The sequence below is a fragment of the Lissotriton vulgaris genome, chromosome 1_1 (assembly GCF_964263255.1).
Source record: "Lissotriton vulgaris chromosome 1_1, aLisVul1.2, whole genome shotgun sequence".
Classification (NCBI taxonomy): Eukaryota; Metazoa; Chordata; class Amphibia; order Caudata; family Salamandridae; genus Lissotriton; species Lissotriton vulgaris.
The window spans coordinates 1,967,911,324-1,967,926,218 of NC_141685.1; the positions used below are offsets into that span (position 1 = coordinate 1,967,911,324).

The window sequence follows — 14,895 nt, forward strand, 5'->3', positions numbered from 1 at the left end:
GGCCTCCGCTTGGTGTCGTATGCCGACGACACTCAGTTGGTTATCTCCCTGTCGCGTACACCCGGTCTCTCGGCGGACATCTTCAGAGCCTGCATGCAAGATCTAGCTGCCTGGCTGTCCACCAACTGCCTCAAGCTCAACGGATATTTACAACAAGGGGTGGTGAGGGACAGAGTCTCTGAATTAAACAGAATACTCTCACCCAGTCAAGAGATCAGGGCTAGATCCAACAACGTTTTTTAGCTCACTGCACCATCCCAGTTTCAGAACCTGGCTGTATGCAAATTAGTCTGTTCCTGTCCAGTGCATGATGGGAACAGGGCAAACCAAACTACAAAAGCCAATTCTTACACTGGGAAGGAAACAAGCTACCGGGGACCGGTTTCTGGCATTTCAGCCTCTTCGGCCCGGCTTGCTTGAATCCTGATGGTGCAATGAGCAAGGGACTCACATCTGAGTATACCCTTCCACGCTTAGGGTGGACAAAATATTTACAACAAGGGGTGGTGAGGGACAGAGTCTCTGAATTAAACAGAATACTCTCACCCAGTCAAGAGATCAGGGCTAGATCCAACACCGTTTTTTAGCTCACTGCACCATCCCAGTTTCAGAACCTGGCTGTATGCAAATTAGTCTGTTCCTGTCCAGTGCATGATGGGAACAGGGCAAACCAAACTACAAAAGCCAATTCTTACACTGGGAAGGAAACAAGCTACCGGGGACCGGTTTCTGGCATTTCAGCCTCTTCGGCCCGGCTTGCTTGAATCCTGATGGTGCAATGAGCAAGGGACTCACATCTGAGTATACCCTTCCACGCTTAGGGTGGACAAAATATTTACAACAAGGGGTGGTGAGGGACAGAGTCTCTGAATTAAACAGAATACTCTCACCCAGTCAAGAGATCAGGGCTAGATCCAACACCGTTTTTTAGCTCACTGCACCATCCCAGTTTCAGAACCTGGCTGTATGCAAATTAGTCTGTTCCTGTCCAGTGCATGATGGGAACAGGGCAAACCAAACTACAAAAGCCAATTCTTACACTGGGAAGGAAACAAGCTACCGGGGACCGGTTTCTGGCATTTCAGCCTCTTCGGCCCGGCTTGCTTGAATCCTGATGGTGCAATGAGCAAGGGACTCACATCTGAGTATACCCTTCCACGCTTAGGGTGGACAAAATATTTACAACAAGGGGTGGTGAGGGACAGAGTCTCTGAATTAAACAGAATACTCTCACCCAGTCAAGAGATCAGGGCTAGATCCAACACCGTTTTTTAGCTCACTGCACCATCCCAGTTTCAGAACCTGGCTGTATGCAAATTAGTCTGTTCATGTCCAGTGCATGATGGGAACAGGGCAAACCAAACTACAAAAGCCAATTCTTACACTGGGAAGGAAACAAGCTACCGGGGACCGGTTTCTGGCATTTCAGCCTCTTCGGCCCGGCTTGCTTGAATCCTGATGGTGCAATGAGCAAGGGACTCACATCTGAGTATACCCTTCCACGCTTAGGGTGGACAAAATATTTACAACAAGGGGTGGTGAGGGACAGAGTCTCTGAATTAAACAGAATACTCTCACCCAGTCAAGAGATCAGGGCTAGATCCAACACCGTTTTTTAGCTCACTGCACCATCCCAGTTTCAGAACCTGGCTGTATGCAAATTAGTCTGTTCCTGTCCAGTGCATGATGGGAACAGGGCAAACCAAACTACAAAAGCCAATTCTTACACTGGGAAGGAAACAAGCTACCGGGGACCGGTTTCTGGCATTTCAGCCTCTTCGGCCCGGCTTGCTTGAATCCTGATGGTGCAATGAGCAAGGGACTCACATCTGAGTATACCCTTCCACGCTTAGGGTGGACAAAATATTTACAACAAGGGGTGGTGAGGGACAGAGTCTCTGAATTAAACAGAATACTCTCACCCAGTCAAGAGATCAGGGCTAGATCCAACACCGTTTTTTAGCTCACTGCACCATCCCAGTTTCAGAACCTGGCTGTATGCAAATTAGTCTGTTCCTGTCCAGTGCATGATGGGAACAGGGCAAACCAAACTACAAAAGCCAATTCTTACACTGGGAAGGAAACAAGCTACCGGGGACCGGTTTCTGGCATTTCAGCCTCTTCGGCCCGGCTTGCTTGAATCCTGATGGTGCAATGAGCAAGGGACTCACATCTGAGTATACCCTTCCACGCTTAGGGTGGACAAAATATTTACAACAAGGGGTGGTGAGGGACAGAGTCTCTGAATTACACAGAATACTCTCACCCAGTCAAGAGATCAGGGCTAGATCCAACACCGTTTTTTAGCTCACTGCACCATCCCAGTTTCAGAACCTGGCTGTATGCAAATTAGTCTGTTCCTGTCCAGTGCATGATGGGAACAGGGCAAACCAAACTACAAAAGCCAATTCTTACACTGGGAAGGAAACAAGCTACCGGGGACCGGTTTCTGGCATTTCAGCCTCTTCGGCCCGGCTTGCTTGAATCCTGATGGTGCAATGAGCAAGGGACTCACATCTGAGTATACCCTTCCACGCTTAGGGTGGACAAAATATTTACAACAAGGGGTGGTGAGGGACAGAGTCTCTGAATTAAACAGAATACTCTCACCCAGTCAAGAGATCAGGGCTAGATCCAACACCGTTTTTTAGCTCACTGCACCATCCCAGTTTCAGAACCTGGCTGTATGCAAATTAGTCTGTTCCTGTCCAGTGCATGATGGGAACAGGGCAAACCAAACTACAAAAGCCAATTCTTACACTGGGAAGGAAACAAGCTACCGGGGACCGGTTTCTGGCATTTCAGCCTCTTCGGCCCGGCTTGCTTGAATCCTGATGGTGCAATGAGCAAGGGACTCACATCTGAGTATACCCTTCCACGCTTAGGGTGGACAAAATATTTACAACAAGGGGTGGTGAGGGACAGAGTCTCTGAATTAAACAGAATACTCTCACCCAGTCAAGAGATCAGGGCTAGATCCAACACCGTTTTTTAGCTCACTGCACCATCCCAGTTTCAGAACCTGGCTGTATGCAAATTAGTCTGTTCCTGTCCAGTGCATGATGGGAACAGGGCAAACCAAACTACAAAAGCCAATTCTTACACTGGGAAGGAAACAAGCTACCGGGGACCGGTTTCTGGCATTTCAGCCTCTTCGGCCCGGCTTGCTTGAATCCTGATGGTGCAATGAGCAAGGGACTCACATCTGAGTATACCCTTCCACGCTTAGGGTGGACAAAATATTTACAACAAGGGGTGGTGAGGGACAGAGTCTCTGAATTAAACAGAATACTCTCACCCAGTCAAGAGATCAGGGCTAGATCCAACACCGTTTTTTAGCTCACTGCACCATCCCAGTTTCAGAACCTGGCTGTATGCAAATTAGTCTGTTCCTGTCCAGTGCATGATGGGAACAGGGCAAACCAAACTACAAAAGCCAATTCTTACACTGGGAAGGAAACAAGCTACCGGGGACCGGTTTCTGGCATTTCAGCCTCTTCGGCCCGGCTTGCTTGAATCCTGATGGTGCAATGAGCAAGGGACTCACATCTGAGTATACCCTTCCACGCTTAGGGTGGACAAAATATTTACAACAAGGGGTGGTGAGGAACAGAGTCTCTGAATTAAACAGAATACTCTCACCCAGTCAAGAGATCAGGGCTAGATCCAACACCGTTTTTTAGCTCACTGCACCATCCCAGTTTCAGAACCTGGCTGTATGCAAATTAGTCTGTTCCTGTCCAGTGCATGATGGGAACAGGGCAAACCAAACTACAAAAGCCAATTCTTACACTGGGAAGGAAACAAGCTACCGGGGACCGGTTTCTGGCATTTCAGCCTCTTCGGCCCGGCTTGCTTGAATCCTGATGGTGCAATGAGCAAGGGACTCACATCTGAGTATACCCTTCCACGCTTAGGGTGGACAAAATATTTACAACAAGGGGTGGTGAGGGACAGAGTCTCTGAATTAAACAGAATACTCTCACCCAGTCAAGAGATCAGGGCTGGATCCAACACCGTTTTTTAGCTCACTGCACCATCCCAGTTTCAGAACCTGGCTGTATGCAAATTAGTCTGTTCCTGTCCAGTGCATGATGGGAACAGGGCAAACCAAACTACAAAAGCCAATTCTTACACTGGGAAGGAAACAAGCTACCGGGGAACGGTTTCTGGCATTTCAGCCTCTTCGGCCCGGCTTGCTTGAATCCTGATGGTGCAATGAGCAAGGGACTCACATCTGAGTATACCCTTCCACGCTTAGGGTGGACAAAATATTTACAACAAGGGGTGGTGAGGGACAGAGTCTCTGAATTAAACAGAATACTCTCACCCAGTCAAGAGATCAGGGCTAGATCCAACACCGTTTTTTAGCTCACTGCACCATCCCAGTTTCAGAACCTGGCTGTATGCAAATTAGTCTGTTCCTGTCCAGTGCATGATGGGAACAGGGCAAACCAAACTACAAAAGCCAATTCTTACACTGGGAAGGAAACAAGCTACCGGGGACCGGTTTCTGGCATTTCAGCCTCTTCGGCCCGGCTTGCTTGAATCCTGATGGTGCAATGAGCAAGGGACTCACATCTGAGTATACCCTTCCACGCTTAGGGTGGACAAAATATTTACAACAAGGGGTGGTGAGGAACAGAGTCTCTGAATTAAACAGAATACTCTCACCCAGTCAAGAGATCAGGGCTAGATCCAACACCGTTTTTTAGCTCACTGCACCATCCCAGTTTCAGAACCTGGCTGTATGCAAATTAGTCTGTTCCTGTCCAGTGCATGATGGGAACAGGGCAAACCAAACTACAAAAGCCAATTCTTACACTGGGAAGGAAACAAGCTACCGGGGACCGGTTTCTGGCATTTCAGCCTCTTCGGCCCGGCTTGCTTGAATCCTGATGGTGCAATGAGCAAGGGACTCACATCTGAGTATACCCTTCCACGCTTAGGGTGGACAAAATATTTACAACAAGGGGTGGTGAGGGACAGAGTCTCTGAATTAAACAGAATACTCTCACCCAGTCAAGAGATCAGGGCTAGATCCAACACCGTTTTTTAGCTCACTGCACCATCCCAATTTCAGAACCTGGCTGTATGCAAATTAGTCTGTTCCTGTCCAGTGCATGATGGGAACAGGGCAAACCAAACTACAAAAGCCAATTCTTACACTGGGAAGGAAACAAGCTACCGGGGACCGGTTTCTGGCATTTCAGCCTCTTCGGCCCGGCTTGCTTGAATCCTGATGGTGCAATGAGCAAGGGACTCACATCTGAGTATACCCTTCCACGCTTAGGGTGGACAAAATATTTACAACAAGGGGTGGTGAGGGACAGAGTCTCTGAATTAAACAGAATACTCTCACCCAGTCAAGAGATCAGGGCTAGATCCAACACCGTTTTTTAGCTCACTGCACCATCCCAGTTTCAGAACCTGGCTGTATGCAAATTAGTCTGTTCCTGTCCAGTGCATGATGGGAACAGGGCAAACCAAACTACAAAAGCCAATTCTTACACTGGGAAGGAAACAAGCTACCGGGGACCGGTTTCTGGCATTTCAGCCTCTTCGGCCCGGCTTGCTTGAATCCTGATGGTGCAATGAGCAAGGGACTCACATCTGAGTATACCCTTCCACGCTTAGGGTGGACAAAATATTTACAACAAGGGGTGGTGAGGGACAGAGTCTCTGAATTAAACAGAATACTCTCACCCAGTCAAGAGATCAGGGCTAGATCCAACACCGTTTTTTAGCTCACTGCACCATCCCAGTTTCAGAACCTGGCTGTATGCAAATTAGTCTGTTCCTGTCCAGTGCATGATGGGAACAGGGCAAACCAAACTACAAAAGCCAATTCTTACACTGGGAAGGAAACAAGCTACCGGGGACCGGTTTCTGGCATTTCAGCCTCTTCGGCCCGGCTTGCTTGAATCCTGATGGTGCAATGAGCAAGGGACTCACATCTGAGTATACCCTTCCACGCTTAGGGTGGACAAAATATTTACAACAAGGGGTGGTGAGGGACAGAGTCTCTGAATTAAACAGAATACTCTCACCCAGTCAAGAGATCAGGGCTAGATCCAACACCGTTTTTTAGCTCACTGCACCATCCCAGTTTCAGAACCTGGCTGTATGCAAATTAGTCTGTTCCTGTCCAGTGCATGATGGGAACAGGGCAAACCAAACTACAAAAGCCAATTCTTACACTGGGAAGGAAACAAGCTACCGGGGAACGGTTTCTGGCATTTCAGCCTCTTCGGCCCGGCTTGCTTGAATCCTGATGGTGCAATGAGCAAGGGACTCACATCTGAGTATACCCTTCCACGCTTAGGGTGGACAAAATATTTACAACAAGGGGTGGTGAGGGACAGAGTCTCTGAATTAAACAGAATACTCTCACCCAGTCAAGAGATCAGGGCTAGATCCAACACCGTTTTTTAGCTCACTGCACCATCCCAGTTTCAGAACCTGGCTGTATGCAAATTAGTCTGTTCCTGTCCAGTGCATGATGGGAACAGGGCAAACCAAACTACAAAAGCCAATTCTTACACTGGGAAGGAAACAAGCTACCGGGGACCGGTTTCTGGCATTTCAGCCTCTTCGTCCCGGCTTGCTTGAATCCTGATGGTGCAATGAGCAAGGGACTCACATCTGAGTATACCCTTCCACGCTTAGGGTGGACAAAATATTTACAACAAGGGGTGGTGAGGGACAGAGTCTCTGAATTAAACAGAATACTCTCACCCAGTCAAGAGATCAGGGCTAGATCCAACACCGTTTTTTAGCTCACTGCACCATCCCAGTTTCAGAACCTGGCTGTATGCAAATTAGTCTGTTCCTGTCCAGTGCATGATGGGAACAGGGCAAACCAAACTACAAAAGCCAATTCTTACACTGGGAAGGAAACAAGCTACCGGAGACCGGTTTCTGGCATTTCATCCTCTTCGGCCCGGCTTGCTTGAATCCTGATGGTGCAATGAGCAAGGGACTCACATCTGAGTATACCCTTCCACGCTTAGGGTGGACAAAATATTTACAACAAGGGGTGGTGAGGGACAGAGTCTCTGAATTAAACAGAATACTCTCACCCAGTCAAGAGATCAGGGCTAGATCCAACACCGTTTTTTAGCTCACTGCACCATCCCAGTTTCAGAACCTGGCTGTATGCAAATTAGTCTGTTCCTGTCCAGTGCATGATGGGAACAGGGCAAACCAAACTACAAAAGCCAATTCTTACACTGGGAAGGAAACAAGCTACCGGGGACCGGTTTCTGGCATTTCAGCCTCTTCGGCCCGGCTTGCTTGAATCCTGATGGTGCAATGAGCAAGGGACTCACATCTGAGTATACCCTTCCACGCTTAGGGTGGACAAAATATTTACAACAAGGGGTGGTGAGGGACAGAGTCTCTGAATTAAACAGAATACTCTCACCCAGTCAAGAGATCAGGGCTAGATCCAACACCGTTTTTTAGCTCACTGCACCATCCCAGTTTCAGAACCTGGCTGTATGCAAATTAGTCTGTTCCTGTCCAGTGCATGATGGGAACAGGGCAAACCAAACTACAAAAGCCAATTCTTACACTGGGAAGGAAACAAGCTACCGGGGACCGGTTTCTGGCATTTCAGCCTCTTCGGCCCGGCTTGCTTGAATCCTGATGGTGCAATGAGCAAGGGACTCACATCTGAGTATACCCTTCCACGCTTAGGGTGGACAAAATATTTACAACAAGGGGTGGTGAGGGACAGAGTCTCTGAATTAAACAGAATACTCTCACCCAGTCAAGAGATCAGGGCTAGATCCAACACCGTTTTTTAGCTCACTGCACCATCCCAGTTTCAGAACCTGGCTGTATGCAAATTAGTCTGTTCCTGTCCAGTGCATGATGGGAACAGGGCAAACCAAACTACAAAAGCCAATTCTTACACTGGGAAGGAAACAAGCTACCGGGGACCGGTTTCTGGCATTTCAGCCTCTTCGGCCCGGCTTGCTTGAATCCTGATGGTGCAATGAGCAAGGGACTCACATCTGAGTATACCCTTCCACGCTTAGGGTGGACAAAATATTTACAACAAGGGGTGGTGAGGGACAGAGTCTCTGAATTAAACAGAATACTCTCACCCAGTCAAGAGATCAGGGCTAGATCCAACACCGTTTTTTAGCTCACTGCACCATCCCAGTTTCAGAACCTGGCTGTATGCAAATTAGTCTGTTCCTGTCCAGTGCATGATGGGAACAGGGCAAACCAAACTACAAAAGCCAATTCTTACACTGGGAAGGAAACAAGCTACCGGGGACCGGTTTCTGGCATTTCAGCCTCTTCGGCCCGGCTTGCTTGAATCCTGATGGTGCAATGAGCAAGGGACTCACATCTGAGTATACCCTTCCACGCTTAGGGTGGACAAAATATTTACAACAAGGGGTGGTGAGGGACAGAGTCTCTGAATTAAACAGAATACTCTCACCCAGTCAAGAGATCAGGGCTAGATCCAACACCGTTTTTTAGCTCACTGCACCATCCCAGTTTCAGAACCTGGCTGTATGCAAATTAGTCTGTTCCTGTCCAGTGCATGATGGGAACAGGGCAAACCAAACTACAAAAGCCAATTCTTACACTGGGAAGGAAACAAGCTACCGGGGACCGGTTTCTGGCATTTCAGCCTCTTCGGCCCGGCTTGCTTGAATCCTGATGGTGCAATGAGCAAGGGACTCACATCTGAGTATACCCTTCCACGCTTAGGGTGGACAAAATATTTACAACAAGGGGTGGTGAGGGACAGAGTCTCTGAATTAAACAGAATACTCTCACCCAGTCAAGAGATCAGGGCTAGATCCAACACCGTTTTTTAGCTCACTGCACCATCCCAGTTTCAGAACCTGGCTGTATGCAAATTAGTCTGTTCCTGTCCAGTGCATGATGGGAACAGGGCAAACCAAACTACAAAAGCCAATTCTTACACTGGGAAGGAAACAAGCTACCGGGGACCGGTTTCTGGCATTTCAGCCTCTTCGGCCCGGCTTGCTTGAATCCTGATGGTGCAATGAGCAAGGGACTCACATCTGAGTATACCCTTCCACGCTTAGGGTGGACAAAATATTTACAACAAGGGGTGGTGAGGGACAGAGTCTCTGAATTAAACAGAATACTCTCACCCAGTCAAGAGATCAGGGCTAGATCCAACACCGTTTTTTAGCTCACTGCACCATCCCAGTTTCAGAACCTGGCTGTATGCAAATTAGTCTGTTCCTGTCCAGTGCATGATGGGAACAGGGCAAACCAAACTACAAAAGCCAATTCTTACACTGGGAAGGAAACAAGCTACCGGGGACCGGTTTCTGGCATTTCAGCCTCTTCGGCCCGGCTTGCTTGAATCCTGATGGTGCAATGAGCAAGGGACTCACATCTGAGTATACCCTTCCACGCTTAGGGTGGACAAAATATTTACAACAAGGGGTGGTGAGGGACAGAGTCTCTGAATTAAACAGAATACTCTCACCCAGTCAAGAGATCAGGGCTAGATCCAACACCGTTTTTTAGCTCACTGCACCATCCCAGTTTCAGAACCTGGCTGTATGCAAATTAGTCTGTTCCTGTCCAGTGCATGATGGGAACAGGGCAAACCAAACTACAAAAGCCAATTCTTACACTGGGAAGGAAACAAGCTACCGGGGACCGGTTTCTGGCATTTCAGCCTCTTCGGCCCGGCTTGCTTGAATCCTGATGGTGCAATGAGCAAGGGACTCACATCTGAGTATACCCTTCCACGCTTAGGGTGGACAAAATATTTACAACAAGGGGTGGTGAGGGACAGAGTCTCTGAATTAAACAGAATACTCTCACCCAGTCAAGAGATCAGGGCTAGATCCAACACCGTTTTTTAGCTCACTGCACCATCCCAGTTTCAGAACCTGGCTGTATGCAAATTAGTCTGTTCCTGTCCAGTGCATGATGGAAACAGGGCAAACCAAACTACAAGCCGGGCCGAAGAAGGCTGAAATGCCAGAAACCGGTCCCCGGTAGCTTGTCTCCTTTCTGGTGAAGAATTGGCTTGGTAGTTTAGTCTGCCCTGTTCCCATGATGCACTGGGCCAGGGACAGACTGATTTGCATGTAGCCAGGTTCTGAGCTGGGATGGGGCAGTGAGATAAATAACGGTGATGGATCAAGCCCTGATCTTTGGACTGGGTAAGAGTGGTCTGTTTAACTCAGACACTCTGTTCATCACCACCCCCTTTTGTAAATCGTTTTTGGCCACTATAGGTGTGGCAGGGTATACTCAGACATGAGTCCCTTTCTCACTGCTCCATCAGGATTCAAGCAAGCCGGGCCGAAGAAGGCTGAAATGCCAGAAACCGGTCCCCGGTAGCTTGTCTCCTTTCTGGTGAAGAATTGGCTTGGTAGTTTAGTCTGCCCTGTTCCCATGATGCACTGGGCCAGGGACAGACTGATTTGCATGTAGCCAGGTTCTGAGCTGGGATGGGGCAGTGAGATAAATAACGGTGATGGATCAAGCCCTGATCTTTGGACTGGGTAAGAGTGGTCTGTTTAACTCAGACACTCTGTTCATCACCACCCCCTTTTGTAAATCAAGCTCAACGGAGGCAAGACCGAGGTGCTGGTCGTGGGGGGCTGCCAATCAGCGTGGACGTCGGCATGGTGGCCATCCTGTCTAGGTCCAACACCCATCCCGTGCCAGAAAGCAAAGAACTTGGGCATCTGGTTTGATACTGACCTTACCTTCGGCCCCCAGATTAATCAGGTGGTCGGATCATGCTTTGGGACCCTCAAAAGTCTCAGGAAGACTTTGAAGTTTCTACCTGTGAGAGCCAGACAAACCTTGGTGCATGCACTAGTCACATCAAAGATGGACTATGGCAATCTTCTCTATTTAGGGACCTTGGAGAAGAATCTCAGCCGCCTACAGGTCCTACAGAATGCCGCTGCCCGACTAGTGTTTAGACTACCCAGAAGAGCCGCATCTGCAGCAGCCCTCCGGTCTCTGCATTGGCTCCCGGTCAGAAGCAGGGTAGAATTCAAAGCACTATGCACGTGCCATCGGATCATCAATGGGAGATCTCCTCTCCCTTTGCAAGGACTTCTGACGTCTTACGAGCCGTCCCGCTCTTTGAGATCCTCCGGCTCTGGACTCCTGGTTATTCCTAAGGTGTCTAGAGCACGGATGAGCAGTAGATCCTTCAGGTACCTTGCAGCCTCGAGATGGAACAAACTACCCATAGCATTGAGATTAGAGCCATCAGAATCAATTTTTAGAGCCAAGCTTAAAACCGCACTATTCGCTCAGTAAGGTATGCCGCTTCTGTAGGCTCCAGTAAGAGTCTCTCCTCAGCGCGGGGACACGCCGCTGTTGCGTCACCATGCGCTCTACAAAACCCCCTAAATAGAAATAGAAATGGTTGATAAGGGTAAACCCAAAGAAGCCACTGGGACCTGGGTATAGGACAGTACAGTAAACAGTGGGTCCCAATAGAAAAAGATTATTAGAGAACGCACAAAATTAAATGTCATCAGGCATTAATACAATTATACTCGTTGTACACATGCTCGCCGAACTTACCTCAAAGGCAGGACCACAGTTGCGACCTTTATGAAGCCCCTCGGGTGCTTCTGTTCTAAAAAGAGGGGAAACAAATACAAATGGAAATGTTTTAAATTCCTATATTTGAAGAACAGGCACAGGAAAATAAAGTGTGCATGAATTGTTACAAGAGAACTTCTCTAAAACCTTTGTCCTTTTCCCCCCTCTTTTTAGAACAGAAGCACCCGAGGGGCTTCATAAAAGGAAGCGACGGTGGTCCTGCCTTTGAGGTAATTTCAGCGAGGGTGTGTTTAAAGATGTACTATTAAACGCATTTAAAACAAACTATTGAGTGCTAGTTTGACCTTCGTTTCCTTTTACATTGCAGTTGTTTTGGAACCTTGGAATTAGTTTTTGGCACGACCTTTTTAATCTTTGATTTAAGAGTGCCATTCATTCGGTAGCATCCCTATTCATTCATTGAAAGTAAGTGTGTTGGTTCGCTTTTTTAAGACCTTTCAATGCTATTTTTACTTTAATTGATACATGTCTCTGATGACACATACTCTGTTTTTTATGTGCCTTTGGCCTGCTCTCTGCGTTTGGAGCCGATGGGCCCACTCACTACATTTTCACCATCCAGAATAGGGTGGCACATGGTAAATTAGTTAAAATTTTTGTTTATAATTAAGTCAAAATAAAAATTTTAAGTAAAATATTTAGACATTAAGAATTTATCTTTAAATTTCCCAGGTGCCCCACACCCAGTCCAGAGGAAGATCCCGCTGTATGGATATAAGCAACCTACTACTAATTGGGGTCGAAACGTCGACTGTGTTACCTTCTTGTGCCAGTTTGGCAGGAGTGCTTTTTCACTGTGGCATTGTTTCGAATGATGGCTATGTACTATGTTATTACTTGAGTAAAAGGCTGAATGAACCCACTTATGTTTCTGAAGCATGTTGTGATGATTATATTGTCACTACCTTTCCTTTCACTCTCTCAACCCTCACTAAGTGCACACAACCTTTCCCCTTCCCTTTTAAGAGGGGCACCTCTGTGATATATTGTTTCCAGATTAACTACTGGATCGAATTTCATGCTGATCGATAGGATTCAATATTATTGATCACAAATACAATGAGTATAATTGTATTAATGCCTGATGACATTCAATTTTGTGTGTTCTTAACTGATCTCTTTCTATTAGGACCCACTGTTTACTGTACTGTGAGGACGGTGATTGTGCAGAGGTGGTACAAAGCCCCAGGGAAGTGGCAATTAGAGCCAAGTTCCGTCTTGTACAGTTGCACAGACTACACAGGTCATATGCCTCTTGATCAGTGATATATACATTGGGATATGGGATGTCTGAATACTGTGTTAAGGACTGTGGAGAAATTGGAACCCTTTTTTATACTCTGTGGGATGGTAAATATATATATGAATGCTGGAGAGGAGTGGCAAATGTCATGTCAAAAGTCACGGGGATAACAATTCTGGTTGAATCACGCCGAATGCTTCTGTGCATCACAGGAGATGATAATTGTCCGAATTACACAACTATTTGGCTGAAGATAGCTGTGATGGTGGCAAAACAAAATACAGCCCACAAATGGGGGGGCAAGGCAGATACCGGAAGTGAGTCTGATATGGATTGGTGTGCAAGAGCGGAGAAAGTGGTATACAAAGCCAGGGGTTGGCCACACAAATGGGCTAAACTATGAGGAGACTGGCAGAACTACTGTGGTTACTAGGTGGGGTAGGGAGCTAGGGGGTGGGCTATTCCTGATTGGATAAGAACATTCTAGGAATTCACATGGGGTAGGGAAATTGGGAATGATCTTGGGAGGTTTGCTAATAACAATGATATGCTATGTATAATCTGTGGATGTGATGGTTCTATGTACTATTCAGAGCCAGTGTAATAAGAAATATTTAAAAACAATAAAACAAAAAAAAGTTGTGTAGAATAATACAATGTAGAATGTTATGTTTTATAATTTTCCATGGTATAATTAAAAATTCGTCCGGCCTAATTGTGAGTAAGCGTCTGGAAGAGATGGGAGACACAAGACGCATAACTCAATGTGTGCTTTGAATTCGCTATTTTCGTCAGAAAATTGTATTCTGCTCTAGATAGAGACCCTCACAATCAGGTAATCAGAACATTTTCAGATGATGGAAAAATTCAGGAGCTTTTTTTGGCTTCTTGCTGCTTTTCATGCACCCTCTACATAAAGTATTTGAACCAAATGTTTGCACACCTTGTGCTTCTTTATTTGAAGGTTGCAACACAGTTTCCTTGAGATTCCAAAAAAACAAGTCATACATTCCGTTATGTGGCCTGCCTAGTTGATTTTTTTTTAAATATTAAAGAACATTTAATAATAAAAACACTGTGACTGGCTGAAATGCGCATCCCACTTGAAAATTGTGCTCTACGTACATTTCTTTGTCTCGTATAGACTTCCAGAGTTTTGAAACCTATGAAAGTGGTTACGTTAGAAGGAGTTTGTCAATGTAGTGATCCTCCATCACACTGTGCTGCCTGGAGATGGCTGGTGAAGGACGGGAACGCTCCAGCTGACGGTAAATGGAGGGCTTTAAATGGGCCGGGTCCTACCGGTGCTCAGCACCGTGAGTTGTAAAAACCAGGTGCTGAGACGGGTCTCTATCTGGCTTTCCCTCACAATCAGGGAGAAAAAACATCTTTAATTCTGCAGCATTACTACCCTTTACTGCCTCTGATGTTACTCCAAAGAGACTTGACAGTGTTATAGACAACAAAGCCAAAGATGTTGCTTATTTATCTCATGTAACTTACAACCATTGACAAAGCCAATTGTCCTGGCTTGTTGTTGGTGTAGTTTTACTTATTGTATTGTATATTTGTAGATAATGACAGAAGCAGCAAACTATGCTAAGCACAGATTTTTAGCTTATGTGTTTTAAGCCATGCCCAGTACTTTAAATGGCCGGTACTGTCCAGTACTGAGGACCTGCACTTGTTTTATTTTGAGAGGGAGCGTACCTGCACTTCTCAAGAAAAACGTAATACTTTTAATTGGAGAATACCGGCACTTCGTTGGAGACAAGCATGTACTCTGTTACAGAGTACCTTCAGTTCTATTTCTCCATTTCAAGCACTGGCCACGCCCTAATTTAATCGGCCAATCTCATTTGAGAGACCCTCAGCTTTTTCTTCTCACCGAAACCACTGGGTAACTGCGCTTTGAGCTGGAGCATCTCTATTTTCCACAGGGGTTGGTTATTTGTGAGGAGCTTGATGATAAAGCAATGAGGATGCAACCAAACCTTCTTATTGGGCGAAGGACATGGTATGGTTTGGCTGTAGGGATTGAT

At 46.7% G+C, this 14,895-nt stretch overlaps 1 pseudogene; it reads right to left on the minus strand.

Annotated features, from left to right (window-relative positions):
- The window catches only part of LOC147751462 (glucocorticoid-induced transcript 1 protein-like), an 81,733-nt pseudogene that overhangs the window by 14,898 nt on the left and 51,940 nt on the right, over positions 1-14,895 (minus strand).